Source organism: Mustela nigripes, chromosome 13 (genome assembly GCF_022355385.1).
Source record: "Mustela nigripes isolate SB6536 chromosome 13, MUSNIG.SB6536, whole genome shotgun sequence".
NCBI lineage: Eukaryota > Metazoa > Chordata > Mammalia > Carnivora > Mustelidae > Mustela > Mustela nigripes.
The window spans coordinates 48,481,900-48,502,209 of NC_081569.1; the positions used below are offsets into that span (position 1 = coordinate 48,481,900).

General features: G+C 41.8%; 1 long non-coding RNA gene across 2 annotated transcripts in view; it reads left to right on the forward strand.

Annotated features, from left to right (window-relative positions):
- Window positions 1-1,368: 1,368 nt before the first annotated feature.
- LOC131999570 (uncharacterized) overlaps window positions 1,369-20,310 on the forward strand; it is a 23,747-nt gene continuing 4,805 nt past the window's right edge. For both annotated transcript variants that reach the window (XR_009399078.1, XR_009399077.1), the window contains exons 1-5: window positions 1,369-1,576; window positions 3,043-3,111; window positions 13,995-14,180; window positions 18,297-18,356; window positions 18,640-18,766. This is a non-coding gene — a long non-coding RNA (uncharacterized LOC131999570). The remainder of the gene's footprint in view (window positions 1,577-3,042; window positions 3,112-13,994; window positions 14,181-18,296; window positions 18,357-18,639; window positions 18,767-20,310) is intronic.

Genomic DNA, 20,310 nt, shown 5'->3' on the forward strand with positions numbered 1-20,310 from the left:
AGGAAGAAAATATTTTTAGTGTTGTTGAGAGGTCCAGGAGGATCAATTTGGTTTAGTATCAAGGAGGTGATGGTCTCAGTGAGAAGAGTTCCAATGGAGAGACTGAGGCCAAGCCAGACTGCAGGGTAACTAAGAGGTAAGTAGCCAGCAGCCATGCCTAATTCCTAAATAATACAAATCTCAACTGCCATTTAATAACAGTTCTGATGGCTTAAAGACTCATCTATTAAAAAGCAATTAGGTCATTAGGAAAAAAAATTGTTATGTAGAACAATATGGGCCAAGGATATGAAATTATGTCCATTTAACTGGTGCGGTTTAGGAGAGGGGAGCAGATGCCTCTGAGAGCACAGATTAGATGCATATTTGATTGCCGTCCATTTAGGGGCAAACTGATGTGTTTGAAATCTGTTCATCGGATTAAAGAGTTGTTATGGATATTGTTCCTGAAGGGCAAGGACCAAACTTTATTCATCCCTGTATGCTGTCAAACAAATTCAACTGAGTAAAAGATCAACTTGGCTTTTTAAGGTGAACAGCAGCATCCTGTCTAGCAAACAAAGACCTGCTCCCGAGAGCTGTACAGAAGTAAAGGTTTTTGTAGGAAGGAGGGTGGGAAAAGGAAATCATTACTGAAAGAAGAGATAGGATTGTTTCAGGCCAGGTCACCTTCCCTCAGGGAGAAGGGCAGGGGGGTTCTTCGAGGATCATCTCATCTGCCAGTCGTGGGGGGCAGGGAGCAGGGGGAGGGGGAGATGGAGATGACGTCACCCGTGCTGAGACGGGAAAGCTCCTGACCGACCGGTTCAGACTATGTTTTGGGGCGAAGTAGAACCTAGTAAGAGAGTAGGGCCCGGTTTGGTGACTCGGCCTAGCATAAGGGACTCCATTTTGGGCCGGTGGTTTTCTTTTAAACAATGCCCAGGATCAAACATTAATAATTTCATAACACAGCGTGTTATGTACGAAAGAGCTGGAGGAGCCTGAGAAGGAGAACCCAGGAAAGGAGAAGGAGAGAACGAAATCCAATATGATGTGATGATGTGGAAGCCAGGGAGGGAGTGAGAGATGCAGGGCACAGGACAAGAATAGGACACTCCCGTCCTGGAACACCTGTGACCTCTTGAGTCGACCCTGGACTTGTCCTTCCATTGGCCTTCTTGTGCTGTAGGAAAAGAAACCCTCAGTTTTCTCCTGGGAAAGTGGACGGGGTTGGATTTTATTACGTCTGAGGTCCGGGTTTCAGCCCTGCAGCCCTGCAGCCCTGCATCCTGGACGCCCCGCGCTCCAGGCGGTCGCCTAGGAGACCAGCAAGGTTTCCGGCCGAGCAGTTATTTCCTCTGAGGCCCCGCCTTTTTTCCCGCGGGCGGGCGCTGATTGGCCCGTATAAAAAAGCGCCGGGCGCGAGCTCACCTGAGCTCGCGGTGCGTTTGCCGGCAATTCGGAGCGTCGCGCCTCAGTTTTCCGCGACCAGTTCCTCGGCCCGCCGCCCGCCACCCTCACCAGCCCGCCGGCTCGAGCCCGGCGCCCCGCTCGCGCATCCCGGCAGCACGGAGCCCGCTGTCATGAAGCCAGCGTGAGTACCGGACCACGGGGCAGGGGCGGCGTCTCCTCGGTCTGCACCGAGTCCCCTGCTGTCCGGACTGCGGCCTCCAAAGTGGAAGCTCCCGCGTGGGCCGCTAAGGAGAGCCTGGCTGGCGGGGACCGGTCCGCGGCGCGCCCTCCACGTCCCCACCTCCCCTCACGCTGGAGTCCGGCGTCCCGCTCCGGGCCTCCAGAGAGCAGAAGAGGCCAGCCCACGTCGGGGGAAACCAGGAGCCCAGAGCCTGGTGGGCTGCCGTCAGGTCGGGTTCCACCCGCCTGGCTCCGGCGCCGCCCCCAGCCCTTAACGAAGTGGCCTTTTCCCGCCCGACCACCGGCGTTTCCAGGTTGCACTCTGACGCTGGTGGTGCGGGCGGGGGTCGCCCCGTGGGCTGTGCCCTGGTGTTGCTGGCGCCGGGCGGCCTCCGTCCCTGGAGAGCCCTGGCCCCCCGCGAGCGCGGCGTGCTCTTCCGAGCCCACGCCGCGGCTCGGAGGTCGAGACCACACGTACTGGGGTGCGGGTCCGAGCCGGCTGACAGCCCCGGCCCGCCCCCGAGCGCCCAAGCCCACGGTGCACCGGGTCCGGACCGCTCCTGCGTAAAGCAATACTTTGCCAAGGCAGCTGGTTTTCTGAAAGGGCCAAAGTAAAAATCTTTTATCTTTAAAAACAACAACAACAACAACAACAACTAAGGAAACGCGCCATGATATTTTGTACTGGAAACTTGTTTGTTTCATTTCGGGCTGTGTTGCGAAAATATTTTAATAATCTAAAGTCCACGCCAATAATTACACTCAATTTTACTGTGAAATGTTTATCTACACTGTAGATAAATGTGGGGTTTGCCTTGGAGGGAAGCCGCATGCTTTCGTGAAATTGGTGAAGTCAAAATATCTTTTTATTTTGATTCCAAGAGAGCAAGAAATTGCAGGTTGGCGACTAAGTTTTCTTTGGGGACAAAGGATGATAAACTTGGAGAAAACAATTGTTCCTTAAAAGCGTAGATAGATCTTGATGAAAGAATCAAGTGGGATTTTCCCCACCTGCTTTTTTGTCATTTGGTGAAGTCAGTCTGCCTGGGCAATGGCTGTTGGAGCAGTGTGTGTGTGTGTTTGTGCGCGTATATAAATGCTTTCAAGATAAGCGTGGTCAATTACCTATAGATTTTTCAAACTTACAGTGCTTCACTTTCTGTATAGTCCTTCCAGAAAAAACGCAAGCTATTTTAAATATAGAACTATTACCTAGTATTGAAACCATTTCCTGAAACCAGTCTTGCTTACTTTTGCTTCGTGTGCCACATATTTTCTTCTAATGCAGCTTATTCTTATGTTACTTGGGGTGTAATGTTTTGGAACTGCTAAGGGAGAACTTTATAAATCCTAGGAAGGTTGTCTCTATATGAATTATAGGTGAGGTTTTTTATGTTTTGAACTGAATGTTTTTTAACCTATGACCAGGTGGACTAAGACACCCAGGAAACTTTAAGGAAGAAAGGATCCCAAACAAGTCTTAGAGATCCAGTTGGGGTAAGGTCTACCTATAAATTTGTGTGTGTGTGTGTTTTCTTCAGTCCTTTTCTGTCTTCTGTGTATGCTTGGAAGAGATGGAGATGTGGAAGCATAGTCAGAGAACATTTGGTGAAATAGGTAAGGCTGGTTCCAGCTTTAAAATTTTGTTTCTATGTGGGATTCATTAGTCCAGTAAAATGAAGTTTTTGGTTGTCAACTGTATAACTTCTGTAACTAATTATAATTTGAAAACTTAGATAATGAAGAATATTCTTCACCTGTCCTGGAGAATTCTTCCTGCTTTCTCAGAAGGCAGGGAACTTTCTGCTTGGATGAGCATTCTCTCCCATCTTCAGGGCTGTTAAACAGTAAATGATGACTCGCTTCATAAAGACGCTGGTGTAGAACAGTTTGATTCAGTCCAATAACTAATCATAATTGCATGTATTTCACGAGTTTCAGGCTTTTAGAGGCAGATGGCAAATAAGAGAAGGTTGGTTTATTCTGGGATATTTTTCTCTCTCTCCACTGGCACTGGAATGTGTCTCTTGTTCTAAGTTGAGGGAACCAGGTACTTTGCACATACATCTGAACAGTTTTTCCTTAACCCTATCACTAATGAAGAAGCCGTGTTTTAGATGTTGTGGTCATTTATTTGTATATTATTCTTATTTGTATATATGTATATGTTATATTTATTTGTATATTAAGTGTTAAGCGGCCAAATTTTATTTGACATCCAGTTTCAAAGAATTCTAACAGCTTTTCAAATAATTCTCATCATATGATGATATTAATTTTAGAGATCTTTGTATTAGTTGTTGTATACAGATTTATTCAACTGGTACCAGTATAATAGTGAAGAGAAGCTGTGTGATTTGGTGCTTTTGTTATCCCGTTTATTTTAATTGCATGTGTATTTAAAATCCCTTGATTTTAATCCTGATACATCTGTTTACATCTGACACTTTCTGGTAGCAAGTTTTGGTTTTCATAGCATTAAGTTCATATAAATCTCTTCTGTTGAGAGACCAAGTGTCAGATGAATGAATGGGAAGCTTAAATGAAAAGTAGTCAACTTTTGTTCTGGAAGCCCCTTCCTGTAATTTCAGGTGTACTGTAGGGTGTGCCTATTGAGCCTTCCTGATCAAGTGTGCTGCGTAAGTGATCATAATACAACTGTTCAGCTTCATACTCCTGAGGGTTACAGACTCAACCAAAATGGAGACTATGAGGAGGTAATTCCCATTGGAACCAAGCCATTTATACTTGAGATGTTCTCTCCTGAAGGGCTTTAACATTTTTTACGTATAACACAATTCACGTTTCCACTTTTTTGAAAAAATTGTTTACTTCCCTATAACCACCAGATATAAAGTGTGGCTAGGCATACGTTTGGTTTTTGAGTTTAGAGGATTGCTTTTTATGAGTTAATTTCTTGTACTAGATTATTTATTTTAGGTTAGGGATCATTTAATGAATGATTGTGCTGTGTAGCTATACACAAAGACACATACACATAGATATAATTTCATGTGCAGATTAGCAGTAGGCATTGTGTATTTGTATGAAGTGTTATTTTTAATAAAATCTTGAGCAAAGTGAGTTCAGTTCAGTTCAACATACGTTACATGAAAGCTGCAGGGCAGGAGATTTTTAAAAATGAGTAAGGCACAATCCTTGCCTTTACAGCTGAGTTAGGGGCACAGAAGGAAGACAGACTGGTGTGCTGAAAGAGATAGACTATGGGAAGGCAGGAGGAAGCAGTGATTCAGGCTTTTGTCTCTACTTTCCAGCGGCCTTTCACTCTTGTGCACCCTGCTCTTGCAGGCTTGTCAGAAGCCTACCAGGGGGCTCTGGACTGCTCATATTAGATGGACATCTCTGGACTGCTCATATTAGATGGACATCTCTTGTCCTCATAATCTGTTTCTTAGCAGGACTGTCCTTCCTGAAGCCCTCTTCTGTGTCCTGTCCAAGTCTTCATGTTCTTGGCTCTCACAGGCCCCTCTTTGTGGGCTCCTCTTCCTTTTCCAACCTCTCAGTACTGGGGTCGGCTATACCAGGGCGCTCTTCTCTACACTTTCCCGTGGCTTTAAATGTTGGTTATACAGTGATTCTGGAGGGTCTTTTTAATCTTCTGTCGAACCCTTTACTCAGCTCTAAATTTGAACATCCACTGGATGTCATATATGCATCTCAAATTCTGTGTGTCGAAAAGAACTCTTCTTTCCCCACTCTAAATCATTTCCTCCCTTGTCTTCTCTCAATAAATGGTGGCACCATGTGTGCTCATAATGCCATTCATTCACCAGTACATTCTATCCGTTCTGCTCCAATGTGAAACTGTCCTTTTGTTTCTATCTCTACTGCTCCCACTCATCTTAGCCGTGCTTAGCCAGGACTAGTGATTCTCAAATGATCTGTGGTGAAGGAACAGCTTTTTAAATTTTCAGTGCATCATGACCAATAATTTCGTGCTGTAGCTTTGCCATCTGAATTAGACCACAGAGAAGTGGTTTGATAATCTGTTCAATGAAATGAGCCCAGTGATGTCATACTGGGATGTGGCAGCCATGTCAAATGGCTACAAAAGTTTCTAAACTTACTCCAGATTCTCTAATTCTCTCCTCCTAGACAGGAAACAAAACAGTTCTCAGGGGTGCTGGTTTGCTGACCATACTTGAAATCTAACTGGACTGCTTGCTTCTGATCTGAATCTTATTCTCCATTTTCCACAGAGCCACCAGAGAGATCTTTTAAAGTGTAAATCTGATCTGGCCAGTTTCCTGTTTAAAATTTTTCAAGGCATAAAGTCTTTAAACGAGCAAGATCCTGCTTAATTTGTCTCCTGTTTGTCCACAGTCATCTATTGCTAGCCATCCAGTCCTTTGAGTTCCTTGGATAAGCCGGGATCCTGCTTCAGGGCAGTGCTCTTGGTGTAGACTTTTCTTTCTCCTGGCTCTTAGCACAGATGGCTCCTCATCTATGGATTTCAGCTAAAACATCACCTCCTCACAGTGTCAGATCTACCTTATCAGAAGTGGCACCCTTCCCTCCTTCTGTCCTGGTCTGCCCTTTATGTGCTTCCTTGATAGCACTTAGCACACATCAAGAGATTTGTCTCTTTTCCCTGCTATAATGTAAGCTTCAGGGGGATATGCACCTTATCTGTCCTGTTCCCCTTTCAATGAATATGGATGAAGCACGAATGAATAGTCTGGGAAGGCTTCATGGAGGAGTGGGCTTCAAAGATGTCAAATAATTGAGAACTGCCTTACTGTGAAGAACTTCATTTCTCTATAAGATTTCTCTGTTAGATTAATCTCCTATGTATAAGTACATCCCCACCAGAAATCTTGGTGGGGATTAGCAGTTCTCACCGCCTTGTCACAGAAGGCAGTGCTGGCCTGGAAATGGTTGGGATACCAGTCAGCACCGGAGGATTGGGCAAGTTCCTCCTCTGGGTCTTGGTTTTCTTATTAGTAAGAAGGGATTTGTTCACAAGAACTTGGAGGTCATCTGACTGATCTATCAGCACTATTTTATATGTATCCTTTCCGTTCTAAGATTCTTTATTCTTCTTGTGAACTCTATAGCTGTTTTACAGGGTTGGGGTAAAACCTTCCACGAAGTAAGAGTTAGCCTAGCTAAAGTAGGTGTGTGATCTTTTAACAAGTTATAAAATGAGCATAATAATTAATAGTATGTAATTGAAGGTAAGAATGAAATGATTCGCTGCCAGGCTAAGGCTAGCACATGTTGTGTTAGTGTATGTTTGAGTACTAATCTATACATGTCCCCTTTGTGGGGGGACAAAACTGCTAATTTTAAAAACCTAAGGTTCATGATAGTGATATCTGTACAGGTTGAATGTAAGGACAAGGGTATAAAACAGAAAAGAGGGTACTACTTGACAAAGGCTATAATCCACAATAAATTCTAGTGAATGCTCATGTAACAACAATGCTCATGTACTGACATTCGTGAAACAAAAGCTGTGACATTCAGGAAGGTTACAGAAATAATTGCAATGTCTGTAATTCAGAAAAACTAAAAAATAACAAAGACAGAAATAATTGAACTCCAGCCTCTGGACAAAAAGGACAATTTAGTTTACATGAAAATATATTCATATATACCTCAGTCCCCAATCAAATTTTCCAAGTAGGAGTTTGGTAATATTTTTGGTAATAGTGTTATAATAATCATATATTGATAGAGATTTGATAATTGAAGTACTGATTTTTTTTAAGGGTCACCATTAAAATTTATTTCCTAGACAAACTCAGATGAGATTATATTTACAGGTCATTTCTGATTTTAAGACAGTACACCAAATAACTTGATTTTATGCTGCTATGGCATTTTAAAAGAGCAAGTGGTAAATTAGTATATGGAGTAATGTTTGATGATTTTCACAAGTCTGTGACTGAGTCATGATGATTTTGATCTTTGCTGCCCCAAATCAGCCTGGGTCTGTGAAGCATTAGTGGACTTTAAACTTCTACATTTTGTTTATAAGGGGTATAACTTAAATTATGTCATGACTTTAAGGGTTCCAAGTTTAAAGACTTCATTTTTGGGGGGGCGTTGTCTAGATCTTAAATGTTCACTAAGAAACATCTGAATACATTTAAACAGATGTGTTTCTAGCTTAGAGTGAAGTTCCATTCCTATGCTTTTAATTTTTTTCCTTCTTCACAGACTCTGTATTCATTTAAACAAGTATTTGGCATTCATCCCACCCAGAAGGAGCTCTTTGATGTTGTGGCTAATCCCTTGGTAGTGAACCTCATTCATGGCAAAAATGATAGGATTACTGAAGCTTTTGTTACATTTTCTTTTTTGTCCCCCTCTGAAAAAACTTTTTTGGTACTTATATATTTGTTTATGTTTGGCCTTGAATTCAGATTTGTTAGGGTGGTATAAAACCTACTTTTTAAAATATTTTATTTTTATTTAAGTAGGCTCCAGCCTGGGCGTGGAGCCAAATGAGGGGCTTGAGCTCACCATCCTGAGATCAAGACCTGAGCTGAGATAAAAACTCGAAGCATTACCAACTGAGCCACCTAGGCGCCCATATAGCCTTCTTTTTGAGCTGGTTAATTTTAAGTGTTTCTTAATACAGTGAAGAAATATTAAAAGTGGAGGACTTTTTTTTTTTTTTTTTTTAATTTATTTATTTGACAGACAGAGCTCACAAATAGGGAGGCAGGCAGAGAGAGAGAGGAGGAAGCAGGCTCCCCGCCAAGCAGAGAGTCCAATGTGGGACTTGATCCCAGAACTCTGGGATCATGACCTGAGCTGAAGGCAGAGGCTTTAACCCACTGAGCCACCCAGGTGCCCCAAAAGTGGAGGACTTTTAAGATATAACCCAGTGTGACCTTCAACATATAAGTCCATGTGACTTGCTACATTGTAGGTCTCCTTTTCACATATGGTGTGACAGGAAGTGGAAAAACTCACACAATGACTGGTTCTCCAGGAGAAGGAGGTCTGCTTCCTCGTTGTTTGGACATGATCTTTAACAGTATAGGGTCATTTCAAGCAACACAATATGTAAGTGTAATTTTTTTTTTTTTTGGAGTTGTGACTGTATCACTTGAGGGCATAGGGCAAGAGACCTGTGGATACAGTAGTGTTAAAGGAAAACTAATACACTGGTTACATTCTGAAACCTTAAAAAACTAAGCTAAACTCTTAAAAAAATCATGGTCTGATTTTTACCCCCACTTCAGGTTTTTAAATCTAATGACAGGAATAGCATGGATAACCAGTGTGAAGTTGATGCCTTGTTAGAACGGCAGAAAAGAGAAGCCATGCCCAATCCAAAGACTCCCTCTAGCAAGTAATTACATTCAGTGTGACACTGGCCTAAGGGGAACTCTGTCTGATGGCTTTCTCAGGCATAGGGGATGACGAACATGAAGGGGAGCTGGTCTGACAGTTGACTGTAGTGAGATCAAAGTTGAGGAATGTTCTTCATTAAGTTTATTTGCTTAGTTCTGTTAGGTTTTGAGCACACGGTCCTTGAAATACTATTTAGAGAAGGTGCCACTTTGGGTGGAAGAGGGTAGAAAAGCTGTGTGTCTGGGAGGAGATGGCAGGTTCTATTGGCTCACTACAAGTATGAATAGACTGCTTGCAGTGACAGGTCATTTAACTTAAATCTTTTAGTTTCCCCTTGGGATCGTTTACTTTTGATGCTGACTCCGTAAGAACAGACTTTTTGGCTTTTTCCTTTTTTCAGATGACAAGTAGACCCAGAGTTTGCAGATATGATAAATGTATAAGAATTCTGCAAAGCAGAAGATAGTGTCTATGGTATATTTGTCTCTTGTATCGAAATATATAGTAATTACATTTATGATCTATTGGGAGAGGTGCCGTTTGATCCCATAAAGCCTAAGTAAGTAGCAAAGAGAGTCCCTTGTCAGCTGCTTAACCTTGGGGAAGTCACTTTACCTCAGTGAGCCTTAGTTTTCTCAGTGATAAAAGGTGATAATGCCTTTGTTTTCCCAATGAAATATGATGTGCATATATTTCATACACATAATATGCATAATATATCATGCAGTTGGTGTTCAATGCATAGTTTTATTCTTAATCAGATATGCAGCTATATTAAGGAACCAGTGGGTTAAGGCATCTAAGGAGAAGAGAGACCTGAATCCTCATCTTAGACATACTTTTGAGAACTCTTGGCCTTGGGGCTGTATTTTGAGAAACACTGTAATTGTGCAAGGAAGTGTCCTATGCATGTGAGTTCCCTGGAGTTATTTTTCAAGAACCTAACACTTCATGTTGGGAGTTTGTAGCCATGTTAACCATCTACAGTTGGTGATCGCTATAGAGCGGAGCCCAAAGCTGTTGTCTGTACAACCGATACAGATCTGTCATCACTGATTAATGTGAAGTGACATCTGTAACATCATTCCACCAGAGTTAAAAGACAACTCCTTAGATTTCCTTGGGTCTTCCAGCTCAGACTGAAGAGGAATGAACAGCCTGGCCTCACAATCCATGTTTGTGCCAGAGCGGACTCTGGGAGTTTCATGTCCTATTAGTATCTTGTTCTTAAGGTGATGTTTTGTTTTTGTTTTTTGTTTTTTTCTTTTTTTAGACAGACAGAGATCACAAGTGGGCAGACAGGCAGGCAGAGAGAGGGGGGAAGCAGGCTCCCCACTGAGCAGAGAGCCTGAGGTGGGGCTTGATCCCAGGACCCCGAAGGCAGAGGCTCAACCCACTGAGCCACCCAGGCACCGCGATGGTTTTGTTCTTAAGCTAAATGCTTATCTTCAATGCTGTCTTTGTTAGGGCCTCTCAGAACATAAATAATATGAAGACTAACTGAACATTATTGGAGAAACAGCTGGATACTTAGAAAACCATTAGACTGAGAACAGGTTTAATAAATTAAGCAATTTATAGATTACTTCCTTTCCCATTTGTTGTGTGTACCCATTTTCCTCAACTTTTTTTTTTTTTTAAGATTTTATTTATTTATTTGACAGATCACAAGAAGGCAGAGAGGCAGGCGGTGGGGGGCCAGGATGGGGGGGGAGGGGAGCAGGCTGCCTGCTGAGCAGAGAGCCCCATGCAGGGCCAAATCCCAGGACCCTGGGATCATGACCTGGGTCGAAGGCAGAGTCTTTAACCCACTGAGCCACCCAGGCGCCCCTTTCCTCAACTTTTTTGATGATTCATTGCTACCAATCCATTTCACTTTTTTACACACATGCCACATTTCTGTTTGGTTTGTTCTAAAAGAGATTATTTTCAAAGAAGCCTCTCTTGGTTTTAGTTTTAGAAAAAAGGAAGACCGATAAATGTGCCTTGCTTGCCTTGTAACCTTTCTGGTAACTCTTGAATGAACTCACAGGGTGCATATTTGGCATCGAATTAAGAATTAATTGCTTAGGATGGTTTTTAACCTTTTTTTTTTTAAAGTCTTTTTAAATACGATGAAGAAATACTACAAGTAGAGGGTTTTTAAGCACCGACTCATTGTGACTATCACTACTGTGGACTGAGCCCGGCTGCTGTAATAACTTTCACCTTATTCCTTTAGTAAGTGGAACAGTTGCAGCATGCCCATGAGAAACACAGATTTTGTGTATGTGATGACATTGACTCTTTTCTTAAGGAGAAAGGGTGCAGTTATGCCAGTGGTTGGCATCTGTGGCATGTTTGAATGTAGGTAGTTTTTCGTTGGTACTGCGCTGGCTGCTACCTCTGAGCCCCTCCCTGCTGCTTGGGGAATCTGCCCTGTACTGAATGATGGTGGCTGACACACATTTCCACCCCCACTGCTCACAAGACTAAGGCCGAACAGGCGGCACCCTTTCCATCCTTATCCTACTATGCAGATCAAAACTTGATCAGCCACTTTGAAAAGATTGCCACTCCTGGTGTATACCAAACTCTTTCTGAATTTGTCTTTTGCTGATTCTGATGTGAGAACCAGCTCTGTTCAATTTTTAAAATTAGGGAAATGCTAGATTTTGTGGCTTAACCTGTGCATGTGGTGTTGCTATATGTAATACTGTTTTGTTCTCTACTTGTTTAGTGTTTTGTGTGCTTTATTAGAACACAGTAGAGCAAAGCTTCTAGAACAACCTAGGTTCCTGTGACCCTGTTACAGTAACTAATCCTGACTGTATACCCTTATACTTACCTAAGTTTCCTGGTTTTTTGGAGCTCTTGCCTAGGCCTATTCCCATTGTAAGAATCCATGTCAGGTGGCCTGCCAGTTTAGTCCTAGTCTTAAGTTGAGATATTAGGATCTCATTATTTAGGAGACTGATGTCTTTCTTTCTCACAGACCACCACAATCTAAATTGCTTCGTGAAGATAAGAACCATAACATGTATGTTGCAGGATGTACAGAAGTACAAGTGAAATCTATTGAAGAGGCTTTCGAAGTTTTCTGGAGAGGTTAGAAACCAAGTTAAAGTTAGGAAAATCTGAAACAATAAATAAAATCCTGACAGTTGCTACTGTAATTTGATGGCAGTACTATTTAGTAGAAAGCATGTATCCTGTAATGACTGAGTTCAGGTTTGATCAATGATGTCTCTGTCATCACAGGCCAGAAAAAGCGATGTATTGCTAACACACATTTGAATCGTGAGTCCAGACATTCTCGTAGCGTATTCAACATTAAATTAGTTTAGACTCCCCTGGATGCAGATGGAGACAGTGTCTTACAGGTAAACTTGCACTGTGTGGAGTTTTTCTTGTTTTAACTGAACTGTTAGTTTTTGGAACTTGAAATAAATCAGGGAAGTTTGACTGCAGTGAAGACTATTCTAGAATTATTAAGTGTGGGTGATGACTTTTTAAAATTGTTCCATTAAAGAGTATAGTTTTGGGAAGCTGGCTATTGAATCTAAGAACCTAGAATTGTGCTGTGAAAAAGGTTTACAAATCTTTATAAATCTCTTTAATAGAGGAGATAAAATGAGTATGGGTCATTATTTTATCTCTGAAGACTCATTTTGTATGTGGGAATTCAGTTAATGGTTTTAAAATGTCAGCGATTAACTTTCCAGGGTAGATACAGTTTAGGAGATGACAATTCTAAATTGTTCTTCTTTCGGCTGATAGGCCAGTAGGCCTTCCATCTGCAGATCATCTTTTACTGCTGGGCCTGTCATACTACAAGGCTTATATCAATTAGTAAAAGCATTTGCGCCTGAATAGGAATCATTTAATAACTTGTTATTAAAGTGTAATTCCATTTGAACCTCATCATGAAGGTTTCCACATGGCATGATGAGATGGTACGGCAGCATACTGGAAACCACCAGAATTCGAATTCTGAGTCCTATTAATTTGTTAGCTGTCTGACTGTTAAAATCCTCTGTGAGGATTAAAGCAGGCAATGCACGTAGAATTCTTAGGCCAGTGCCTGACTTTATATATAGAGTAGGTACGCATACTAGCTAGAAAACGCTTTTAAGTCAAGCCTCCATATATACTTCCTGTCCTTTGAACACATCTAATATTACAAATCAGTTATGTGCCTCTTCATTTTTTATACAATTAGAGTATTATGAAATTTTTCACAATTATAAAATTGTTAAGTATCGGTTATAGAAGAATTTAGGATAGGCCTGTTCTAGAGTCACTACTTAGCAGACACAGATTGAGATCCTGCAGTGAGGTGCTGTGCAGGGTGCTAGAGATGAGACCATTGATTGAGAGGCAGTCCTTGCTTTCACGGGGCTTAGAGTATAATGTGGAAGACCAGACAACAGGCAAGTCATCGAGACTATCATGAGTATACTGAGCTTATGCTTTTAGCAGACTCTTCCACCAAAACCTGTATCCTTTGGCCCTACAGTTTTGTACTGTGCAAATGTGATATTTATAAGACTTAATAATTTGTTGATTGGAATATATTTGAAAAACACTGTAAACCAGTTATACCTAATGTTATTGTATTTACGATCTTCTCTTCAGGAAAAGGAACAAATCACTATAAGTCAGTTGTCCCTGGTATATCTTGCTGGAAGTGAATGAACTAGAGAAAAGCAGAAGGGAACAGATTACATGAAGCTGGTGAGCACAGCATAGTACTGGTTTATTGCTACAACTTCCAAAAACTTGCAATGCCAGTCTGTCACCTGCTTATTGATAGGTGGTTTAAGCATAAATGTCTTCAGTTTTGATAATCTGAGGTTAAGTTTAGTGGTCATTGCTGTTCCTTTAGTAATGTTGGTTTGGTATCAGTATATTATATATATGGTATATATAATATGTATATATTATGTATACTATAATATACATAATATATGTAACATATATGTGTGTATTCTATGTTATAGTATACTGACTTCTTTTTTTTTTTTACAAATTTTTTTTTTTTAAGATTTTATTTATTTATTTGACAGAGAAATCACAAGTAGACGGAGAGGCAGGCAGAGAGAGAGGAAGGGAAGCAGGCTCCCTGCTGAGCAGAGAACCCGATGTGGGACTCGATCCCAGGACCCTGAGATCATGACCAGAGCTGAAGGCAGCACCCTAACCCACTGAGCCACCCAGGCGCCCCTAGTACACTGACTTCTTGAAGAATGAGGGTAAGTGATTAAAATAAATATAAAGCAAATTATATTCATATTGTATCTATTGCCAGTAAAGCACCACATCCTTAAACTTAAGTGATTTAACAGGTATTCCAACATGCATACTGGTGAAAATTGGCTTCTGGAAATGGGAAAACTTTGAATACAAAAGCAAATTGGAAGGAAATCTATGTTTTGTTTTGTTTTTTTAGTCTTTCATTAGTGTAGCTGTTTATGTTATGGTTTACCCCATAGCATGTACGGAATATGTATTGTGTGCCAGTATTTGAACATTCATTTAGTCTGGGGGTGCATGTGAGGGAAAGTTTAGTGGGGAAGTTCATGTAGTTGACACTTAAATTGAGTGAGCTATATGCAAGACAGGGTTAGAGTTATACTTGACAGAGGAGGCAGCCACTTGTAAACTGAGAGAATATGGCAGGGTCAAGGTCACTGAAGTGGGAGGGTATGGATTATTGACCCATGACAACTGAGGCAGCAAGGCCATGAGGACTCATCTATCATGTTAAAAAGTCTAAATTTTGTCCTAAAGGAATAATGGTGATTGCCAGTTATTAAAGGACTAATGTGTATCACAGTATTTACTATGCATGGGCTTGATTTCTTGATTCTGACCTTTCAGGATTATGATACCCATTTTCAGATGAGGAAATGGGTTGGGAGAGTTTACGTCAACTTCCCAAAACCCGAGCCTAATTTTTAACCCTGACTGGCTGGATTTTCAACGCTTGTGTCTTTCTGCTGTTATGCAGCCTCCCCTGAAAGGAAATGAAGAATTAGTCTTTCAGAAAGGTTGTTTTCCCATATAGAGAATTAATGTACTGAGGCAGGCCTAGGGATAGGAAAAGCAGCTGGGAGCCTTTTGGAGTAATTCAGAGGAGCAATCATGTGCCCTGGACGCAAGGGTGGGAGAAAAGGGAGAGCTGGTTAGGAAGTCGACCTGCATGTGGAGAGGAAGCAAGAGAGGAGGGCAGGTCCAAGATTGTGGCTGAGGAGAAAGCAGTCTGAGGTGCAGATGTGGGTTGTTGAAGAGTCTGTTGGATGTGTTCAGCTTAGCCCAGGGGAACTGCCTAGTCACTGGATGTACACACATTTGGAAGGAGAGCGATTTGATGGGAGGCATATAAATTTAGGTTTTGCCAATATTATAGAAGCAACAGGGGAGATGAGATTATTCATGGAGGACACATGGGAACAGGCTGAGGGCAGAGCCTTGAGGAACAGATGCTTGAGGTAATTGACTGAAAGAGCCTAGGAAGGAGAAAGAAGGTGGTAGCCATGTGAGGACAAAAAAACCTCCTCCACATTGTATGTGTATTTAAGATAGAGAATCTGGGATCTAGATCGCAAGAGGAAGGATTCACCTTGATGGGGAGAGGGTTTATCTCAGTGGAAGAAAGTAGAAACTTGAGGGTTCTGATGCTTTGGGAGAAAACCAGAAAGGACTAGCAGTGTTGATATGGATGGGCAACAGCTGAGATAAAAACGAGGGCATGAGCAGGGGAAGAGGAGACTGTGGCTGGGGCACAGGATTCTAGAGGAAGTGCAGTTCTGAGTGATAAAGGTTCAGGGTGTGGGCATAGCTGTGCAGCTCGCATGGTGAAGACAGACTGACGGGAGTTGAGGGAGTGGGAGTCCTGGCAGCACATTAGAGCAGTCCTCACAGACACCAGAATGACCCAGGAGCAGGCATGCTGGGGAACATGGAAGGGCAGCAGCTAAGGATTAGGAGAATGTTGCTGGCCTCTCTGCTCACCATCCTTATAAATGTCAGGCTTCAGAAAACAAGCAACTTTTACTTGTGCTGCAGGGGGAAGCACTATCCTTCTGACAGGATAATCCTGTGAATACTTTTGGGGGGGCACCCAGGTGGTTCACTCAGTCAGCCATCAGACTTTTTTCTTTTAAGATTGATTTGTTTTACACCTCGGCTGCAGAATATCCCTGAGTGAATGACATAAAATATGTAGAATTACAAAGAAAGCCGATTAGATGGAAATGTGTTTTTAGAAGTTATTATTAGAGGGAGAGGCAGAAGCAGACTTCCATTGAGCAGGGAGCCTGATGCAAGGCTTGATACCAGGACCCAGAGATCATAACCTGAGCTGAAGGCAGATGCTTAACTGATTGAGCCACCCAGATGCAACCCTTCCCTTTTTAAAGTAAGCTTCACACCCAGCATGGAGCCCAAGGCAGGGCTTGAACTCACAACCCTGAAATAAGACCTGAGCTGCTATCAAGAGGTGGATGCCTGGGGCGCCTAGGTGGCTCAGTTGGTTGAGTGTCTGACTCTTGGTTTCAGCTCAGGTCATGATCTCTCCTGGTCCTGAGATCAAGCCTCACGTCAGGTTCCACCCTCAGCAGGGAGTCTGCTTGAGATTCTCTCCCTCTGCCCCTCACCCCACCTGGACTCTAAGACAAATCAATCTTAAAAGAAAAAAGTCTGATGGCTGACTGACTGAACCACCTGGGTGCCCCCCCAAAAGTATTCTTAAGGCACTTGTCATTGTAATCATTTACATGCTTCTTTGTTAATGCCTTAATTAAAGATGTATCAGTAGGTCTTATAACTATGTAATTTCAAAGTAGTGATGAACATAACTATCTGTAGCACTGTAAGGAGCTGTAAAATTACCTATGATTCAGGGACACCTGGGTGGCTCAGTTGGTTGAGCAGCTGCCTTCAGTTCAGGTCATGATCCCAGCATCCTGGGATCGAGTCCCACATCGGGCTCCTTGCTCAGCAGGGAGCCTGCTTCTCCCTCTGCCTCTGCCTGCCATTCTGTCTGCCTGTGTTCACTCTACCCCCCCTCTGATAAATAAATAAAATATTAAAAAAAAAATTACCTATGATTTGTACTGACAAAAATCACAGATACCACTAATATTATGTTTTGGCCTAAATTCATAATTGAAAGGAAATGCTATTTCAGAAGTCTGGAAAAAATAAAAGGTATAATTTATTTCCCATCCAGTATACAGACTTCCTGAAATGTACCCATGGACAATATGGACCCCAGGTTAAGAAATCATGGTAATTAGAGATGGGTAGAGCTCTCTGTGAGAGGTGTGAAGACATAGGGAAGTCCGGTAACAGGAATTTGGGCTCCAGAGAGCACAGTGGAAGTAGGAAGGACTCTGGGAGTTGGGGTCAAGGAAGAAGAGTCCTGAATCATGGGACATTATGGAGACACAGATGAGCTCTGTGTTTTGAGAAGTGACCAAGGATGAGAGCACAGTTGGAGTTAGCTAATGTTTTTGGGGGTCTCTGCAAGTGAGCTCTCCTGCATCACTGGAGGCTTGGCTCAGAAATCCAAATGAGTGGTTAGAACTAACAGCTGCATTGCCTTAGTAATCCTTGTTTGGGGCCACCTGGCTGATTCAATAGAGCAACCCTGAGACTCTTGACCTCAGGGTTGTGCGTTCAGGCCCCACAATGGGTGTAGAGATTAAAACCCAAAAACAAAAACTGAATTTCTTGTTTGGATGTGGAGGGGACAGAGTTAGTTGGAGACAGGAGCCCCTCTGGGTGCAGGCAGGGGTGAGGTGGGATTTCAGTGCTGATGAAGCCTGAGGCTTTTGAGATAATATTTTAATATGAGGATATTAAACATCTGCATTTAATATTACTTTTTCATAGAGTTCAAGATTTGTTAGAAACTTGATGGGCCATGAAATATATAATGGTGCATTCCACAGATAGTCCTTTTGATAGAATCCTTGAAGGATGGTATTAACCCCCTCCTGAAACACTGCTATTAAAATACTCCTGAAGTACAGCCAGGCCAGGCCATGTGGGGACAGCTCCTTAGACTGGGCCACCAAAACCCATTAGTTGTAATTTCCATATAGTATTTCAATGAAGTGGGCATTTTACAGGCAGACAGACCACATTGTAGCTACTGTATTGTTTTCAGATGTCTTCTGTCTATATTTTCCTGTCAGGTAACATTAATCAGTCATTAATGATGCAAAGAACATGTATGGAAGTCCTGAGAGAGAACCAAATATATGGAAATAACAAAGTAAGCGACAGCCGGTCATCATTTGCAGAGCTTTGTTTGTGTGCATTCTTGTGCCTTATATATTTGGGTTTTAATGTATTTACAGATGGTTCCATACCGAGATTCAAAGTTAACCCATCTGTTCAAGAACTACTTTGATGGGAAGGTAAAGTAAGCATGATCGTGTGTGTGAATCCAAAGGCTGAAGATTATGAAGAGTGCTTGGTAATTCTGATGTATTTATCTTATAAAGTCTCAGCGTTTCTACGGTGAAAACAACTATTTGGATGTGAAGAATGACATTTTAAATATTTTTAAAACTGATACAGAACCATTAGTTACAGAAGTGAACTAATGACCAATTTATTGTTTCATTGAGTAATTTCTGAAAGACTTGAATATGCTGATTTATAAAACCAAAAACTCCCTCTGATATGTTTTGTGTCTAGCAAGCCACAGGATTTGCAGAAGTGACCCAAGAAGTTGAAGTGGCAAGACCAGTGGACAAGGCAATATGTGGTTTGACGCCTGGAAGGAGACACCAAAACCAGGCTTGGGGAGGACCAGTTGGAGATGGTAAAATTTGTGCCACAACATGTGCATGCTGATGTCTGTCAGTCTCTCTCCTTAAGATTGATTTCACAGTAGAGAACTACTTCCCTTCCTCTCAAGAACCAAGTGCAAAGAAAAGGAAAAAAACAAAAAAACAAAAACCAAAGTATAAATGAGTCTTTTTTTGTTACATACTATAACTTATTTTCCCCACTTTTTTTTTAAACTCATTTTTAAGGAGGTATGATTGGGACAACTCAAGAAAGCACATGGCTCACTGAACTGGGGGGTTCTAATCACAAGTGTATCAACTTGTTTAAGTAAGCTTTCTCTCCTGTGTAACTTCTTATAATTTTTTATAATTCAACGCAGAACCACTTGTTACAGAAGTGGTTTTACAGAGTTTTCCACTTCTGCTGTCCTGTGAACTTTTAGATATCAACGATGAGCAGACTCTTCCCAGACCGATTGAGGCATTAGAGAAATGACATCACTTATGGCAGATGATGATCAATGAATTTCACAAACAATTTAAGGGCCAAAAGCGGTCTGCAATCATTTCAACTACAGAAATTTTAACAAATTTGAGTTCTTGGGTGAGATCTTTTTTTTTTTTTAATCAATCAATTAATTAATTAATTAGACAGAGATCAGAAGTAGGCAGACAGGCAGTCGGGGGGGGGGGGATGCAGGCTCCCCGCCGAGCAGAGAGCCAGATGAGGGGCTCCTTCCTGGACCCTGAGATGATGACCTGAGCTGAAGGCAGAAGCCTGACCCACTGAGCCAGCCAGGCGCCCCCTGGTGGGGCAGATCTTAAGGAAGGATTATCTGTTTCTGCACTTTGTAGTCCTGAAAGGACTGTTAAATTAGACTGACAAGGAATTTTCCCACAGCTCGTAAAACAGAAGAAACAGGTATGTGTGTATTCTCTCCCTTTTTTAAATCTACAGAAATAGACACAAGGGAATAATAGCTACTTTGCTTTTAGTTCCTACTAGTTACTTGGAAGGCACTTCATAAATATTACATCTTAAAAATGTCTTTGGGCAAATGATTTCATCTTCCATTTCTTGGCCTCCCTATCTGCAAAATGAGGATTTTAACTGTTCTTACCTCAGAGGGTGTTGTGGCAATGAGATAATATGTGAGAATCATGTAGAACAGTGAATAGCCTGGTACTTACAAATGCTAAGTAGGTCTATGGTTTTTATCATCATCAATTCATTTGAATCTTCAGAGGAAAGGTGTGAGATAAGTGGAATCTATATCTCCATTTTGAAAGGAAGAAATGTGCTCAGAAAAACTGTCATTTAACTAGTACGTGGTATTCCAGGGATTTCAAGTTGCATCCAGCTGATCCTAAATCTGTTATTTCTGTTTTTGCAGTTGTTTTGAACCAAATTACTTACCTGTAAGAGCTGACAAGGGGATGCCGTAGCGCAGAATGAAAGACTCTCCTTTTCCGTAAAAACTAGCTTTTCTAGGAATATCTCTCATAGATTTAGAAACCAAACTCTTGATTTCTTTCTTGACTTGTTTTCTGCTGCAGGCTGTCATGATTTGCTGAA